General features: G+C 39.5%; 1 long non-coding RNA gene across 1 annotated transcript; it reads left to right on the top strand.

Moving 5' to 3' along the window:
- Positions 1-1,644: 1,644 nt before the first annotated feature.
- Positions 1,645-4,927, top strand: LOC139729265 (uncharacterized). Its single transcript, XR_011710859.1, has 3 exons — positions 1,645-1,733; positions 3,917-4,035; positions 4,763-4,927. It is a non-coding gene; the product is annotated as an uncharacterized lncRNA (long non-coding RNA).
- The last annotated feature ends 656 nt before the right edge of the window (positions 4,928-5,583 follow it).

Genomic DNA, 5,583 nt, shown 5'->3' with positions numbered 1-5,583 from the left:
GTGCGTCTGCGCGGATTCAGATAACTATAAAGTTGTTTATCCCATGATTCTCAGATGAGTTTGTTTAGACTAGTTTCCATAGTTACTGCTCGTACGCTATTCCTTGCGAAAGAAGAAAAAGCATGAGCGTCATCTGCTTTATAGAACGGTGGACAAAATGTTTACCAAAAAATCATTCTTTTTTTCGATTATGTAACATTTGCTGATGGATACATCTAAAATAAGTGGATCTACCCATTAAATCAATTTTGCACATGGCAAGATTACAAAAAAGCGGAACATTAGGGACTTAATCCTTTTATAGTGAGGTGATATCTTTGCTAATGAACTTGTTAGAATCTTAAGGCCACCGCATACACTACACGATTCGATCTGTCGCACGACTCTGGAGGCCGCGCATTATTCGATCAGAGTTACACATAGTATGCGCACTTCACTTGTGTCATAGCATGACGTCAGCACATATACTGTAGCGTGATTGGTTGAAAGTTCCAGGACCGGTGGTGAAAATTTTGTCAAAAATCTCCACAACTGGAATTGCGACCCACTCGCAAGACTGGGATTTGGCAAGGCTGGTGACGTCACACTTCTGGTCGCTAGGTCGTACGATCCGTGAATTGTGGCAAAGTCGTATAGTGTGCCGTGGCCTTGAATGAATTTGTGAACACAAGAGAAAAATAAACAGATAAAGAATTGATATCCTAACCCATCGTCATTGTGCAATTGGTGTTCTCAGGCAATGTGTAACATTCCTCTGACCCCTGACTGAACGTGACCTGGTTCGGGGGCCTCTGCTGGCGTGGCTGGATTGCGGCTTCTGCGCTGTATTCTTCTCGCGTGTCATATTTACACGTTCGATAAATTTCTTGCTATATGTCCTACGTTCTTAATTCTGCATTAATGTCACCCTGACAAGAAAACTGCGCCCATCTCCATTTAAATTATCATTACCTCAGTTGCTGCTTCCTGCAAATGTCTTCGCTTGTCAGTGATATATTACTTACTGTTGCATCATGTGGCTTCTCTGAGTCCCATGTAGTATATAGTGGGTTTTTTCTTATCCTTTTTTCCCTCAATAATTTTGTCTGAATGGTTATCTGTGCTTCATATTTCCCTATGCCTGACTTTATTCTGGGATATACGACTTTAAAAGCTTGCTTTTATGTAGGCCCATCATATTTTTCTTGTATACTTTGCAAGATCATAGTCACCAATACTACTGTAAACAGACCATTGTTTTTTTTTTCCTATCGAGATCGTTGTACATTCAGGTGAATGCTTCACCTAATATGTACGTACTTTATAATTCTTGTGTTTGTATGATTGTATTTTTGTATGCCACTTTCTTGAGAAATATGAAATTAAATTGAAAAAAAACCCCGCATATACAAGTGAAAAATGTCTTTTAAGTAATTCAATAAGATTTCCTTTACAGACGGGGAAAGTCAGTAGGGATTATACATTCCACATTATTTCATCAGCACAGTCTAAGCCAAAGCGCATGACATAATAGTTCTCGAATGTGACTACAAGATTTGGTTACGTTTACTTCTTTCCCTCAATGAATATGTAGTTGACACTTCGCCACCGACGTTTGAAAGTCCTTACAAAGATTGCAATGGAGAGGACCCAGTCACAAACCTAGGAAAGAGGACGGTCCTTGAACCAATCAACACACGCTTTTGGCCCGAGCCTTCAGCTGCCGACACTGAAAGTAACCCCGTTAGTGTGGAGTGAGTATTGATATAATCATTCTCTGAAAAAAAAGCATACTAGAAATGAAAGACGAAGCCGAATAAACTGAAATGTTGTCATCGTTACCATGATTTAACACATTGCTGTTGGAATCCTGCGAATGGCCCGGTCCCATCCACGTGTGCGACAAATTGAAGCGCAGGCCTCCCTTCTTATTGAATGTAAATTGGTTCCCCGCTTGTTAACGGATGGCTTTTTCTTCTTTTTGCGGGGTCTTCATTCGCCCGTGGAAGCTAATTGATAATTGGCGAAGTGTCCCTTCAAATGAGTTTATTTCCAGTTTTTATTATTTGAATAATATCATTATCTACTTTGCCTGGATGAATGAGATGAACTTGTTTTAAAGTTTTAAAGTTTGTACCACAATGACGATTGCAAAGGATTTGAACAAGAGACATGTAACCACACACTTGCATCGCAATCACATGGTGAACTATATAGAGCTGAATGGTTGTAAGAGATGGTGAAGGTGGCACTTGACCAAGAGTTGAAAAGTATCACTAATGGAATAATGCCAAATTAGACACAAAAAGTTCTAGCAACGATAGAAATCATCTCTACATTCACCACTTCTGCATTTCCCCTATCATTCCCACTTTACACTGTTCCGCGTCATCATCACGTTTTGTTCTTATCTTTTTTGTGTGCTAAATTTTGGCGAGCGAGCGCAGCGAGCGAGCCGAAATTGCTGTATTTCAGCTTACAAAATATGGAATTCTTGTCATTTTTTGCCTATTAAATCTTACAATTCTAATCAAGATATAGTGACGGCCTTATAGATAACGATTTATACCAACAAACTGACGCGAGCATATTGATAAATTTTTAGCGAGCGAGCCGAAAATTGCTGTATTTCAGCTTACAAAACACGGAATTCTTGTCATTTTTTTTGCCTATTAAATCTTACAATTCTAATCAAGATATAGTGACTGCCTTATAGATAACGATTTATACCAACAAACTGACGCGAGCGGATTGATAAATTTTGGCGAGCGAGCGCAGCGAGCGAGCCGAAAATTGCTGTATTTCAGCTTACAAAACACGGAATTCTTGTCATTTTTTTGCCTATTAAATCTTACAATTCTAATCAAGATATTATAGTGACTGCCTTATAGATAACGATTTATACCAACAAACTGAGGCGAGCATATTGATAAATTTTGGCGAGCGAGCGCAGCGAGCGAGCCGAAAATTGCTGTATTTCAGCTTACAAAATATGGAATTCTTGTCATTTTTTGCCTATCAAATCTTACAATTCTAATCAAGATATAGTGACGGCCTTATAGATAACGATTTGTACCAACAAACTGAGTACTGAAAAAATACTCTAAATTAGTACGCACGAGTGAGCCGAAATTTGTATATTTCCGCGCCATCATCACGTTTTGTTCCTATCTTCTTTTTTTGGATAAATTTTGGCGAGCGAGCGCAGCGAGCGAGCCGAAAATTGCTGTATTTCAGCTTACAAAACATGGAATTCTTGTCATTTTTTGTCTATCAAATCTTACAATTCTAATCAAGATATAGTGACGGCCTTGATAACGATTTATACCAACAAACTGAGGACTTGAAAAAAAAATACTCTAAATTAGAACGCGTGAGTGAGCCGAAATTTGTTTATATCCGCGTCATCATTACGTTTTGTTCTTATCTTGTTTGATTTGGGTTTTTTTGCGCCCCCCCCCCCCCCCGTATGTTCGACACCTTTGGCGCCCTCGTTTGATTCAATAGGCGATCGCTTCAGAGCGAAAGAAATAAAATTGCAGCCGCTGCTCCGTGTAAAGCCTTCTAACGATGGCATGTGTGAACACAATATACATTGTCATTTTGTCCACGTCATCATCACGTTTTGTTCTTTATCTTCTTTTTTGTATATATAAATTTTTGCGAGCAGTTAGCGAGCGCAGCGAGCGAGCCGAAATTTCAGCTTACAAAACATGGAATTCTGGTGTGAACACAATAAACATTGTCATTTTTGTTGTTATTTTGTTTGATTTAGTTTTCTCTCCCCCCCCCCCCCCCCTTCCCGGTCCGGGCGAGGTTTTTTTTCTTTTTTTCTTTTTTCCTTCTTCTTCTTCTTCTTCTTCTTTTTTTCTTTTTCTTCTTCCTGTATCAAAAAGTGCAGCAACTCTTTTCCCGCCTTTTTGTCTCTATGCCGCAGGTTATTGACCCCCTTACCGGAGGAATTCGGCGAAGGACTCCACGCGGTCTCGTACATTGCCCAAGACTCTGCTCCTGTGCCGAACCGAGCCATCTGTGTCTTAGTGTTTGAAGTAGAAAGTGAGTAGGCCTTCATTTTCATCCACTCCTGTCTCATAATGAACCACACATTGCATTCTCCCCTTGAAAGCTAAGTCATAGGAATAAGTAGAAGAAGGCTACTCCATCGAGTCGGTTGTGGTCATTCCTGTCTTCCTGTACTGATTCACACGTTGATTAGTTTCTTTTTTCCTCCTACCTGTCATTATTTTCATTTTCAGACTTTTTTTCTTTTTGTAAACAATGACACATGTTTTCCATTGGAAATGTATGTTATTAGAATTATTATCGTGTTTTGTTTTTGGGTGATAGCAAAGAGACGACCATCAGACAAAACGAAACGGAACGACACATACATTCCCTTTCATCTGCAAGAATCTTCAGGGGGCATTTCATGAAGCGTTTTGTCACATATTCTCCTGACAAACTGTTATAAGCTACTGAAATCCCTGCATCTGATTGGCTAAGAGCAATTTTTTCCGACATGAAATGCCTCCCAGGAGTGGAGGAGGCAAATTAGGAAGAAGAAGAAATAGAAGGAGGAGAAGAAGAAGAAGAAGAGGAAGAAGAAAATGAGTTGAACATTATTTTACAGAACGTGATCGAATATTCTAGTAGGCACTGCACAGGTCTTCTTCTTTCTTATTCTTTCTCTGCCTTTCTGCCATTTTCCTTTGCCACATCTCTTATTTTTGTTTGCCTTTCCAAGCCTACACTGTGGCCATGTTTTACATGTTAATCGTTACAGTTCTGAAATGTCCTGCTCGTCCACACCCACCAAATGGCTACCATGATTGTTCCTCTACATACGACGCTACGGTAGACACTGTTTGCCATTACAGCTGTAGACAGGGTTTCACCCTAGAGGGCTTGAGAGATCAAGTGTGCGCTGAACTTGGGACGTCCAACACTGTTGACTGGGTCTCCAATCCCCCGACATGCCAAGGTATTGCTGATTGCTGTTGATAGGAACATTTATTGTGAGATGATCGTTTTCGTTCAGTATTAGTCATTCTTCATGTTGCCTGGAAATATTTTCATGTATTCATAATGATAATGATAAAACTTATGAAAAAAATAATGATGATGATGATGATGATGATAATAATGATAATAATAACAATAATAATAACAATAATAACAATAATAATAGTAATAAATGTCAATGATGATAATAACGAATAATTAGATGAAATTGGCATTTTTCCCCAGAAATATCGTGCCCTTCTCTCGCGGCGCCATTGAATGGCCGTTTGACATGCACGAATTCAAATGGCTATAACAGCATCTGTTCCACTCGGTGCAATGACGGCTATTCGCTCCCGCTGGGTGGTTCCAGAGATCGGGTGTGTCTGGCGAACGGATGGACAGGTGTCAGTATGTCTGAATGTGCAGGTGAGTATTGGCTGGATTGTTTGTTGTCGTGGTGTGATCTTGTTTGGAGAAACACTGATGAAATGCAAAAGAAATGAGGCAAACAATCAAACAAATCAGTAGAAAATTGTATTATGTTTCATTGTGTTTCATCGAAACAGGAAACACGGCTTGTCTTATTATTCGCTTCAAAAC

Source organism: Diadema antillarum, unplaced genomic scaffold (assembly GCF_040938485.1).
Source record: "Diadema antillarum isolate AM-2024a unplaced genomic scaffold, OU_Dant_1.0 seq00000233_RagTag, whole genome shotgun sequence".
Lineage (NCBI taxonomy): Eukaryota > Metazoa > Echinodermata > Echinoidea > Diadematoida > Diadematidae > Diadema > Diadema antillarum.
Note: the sequence above shows the minus strand (reverse complement) of the source record. Positions and strands in the feature narration are given on the sequence as shown.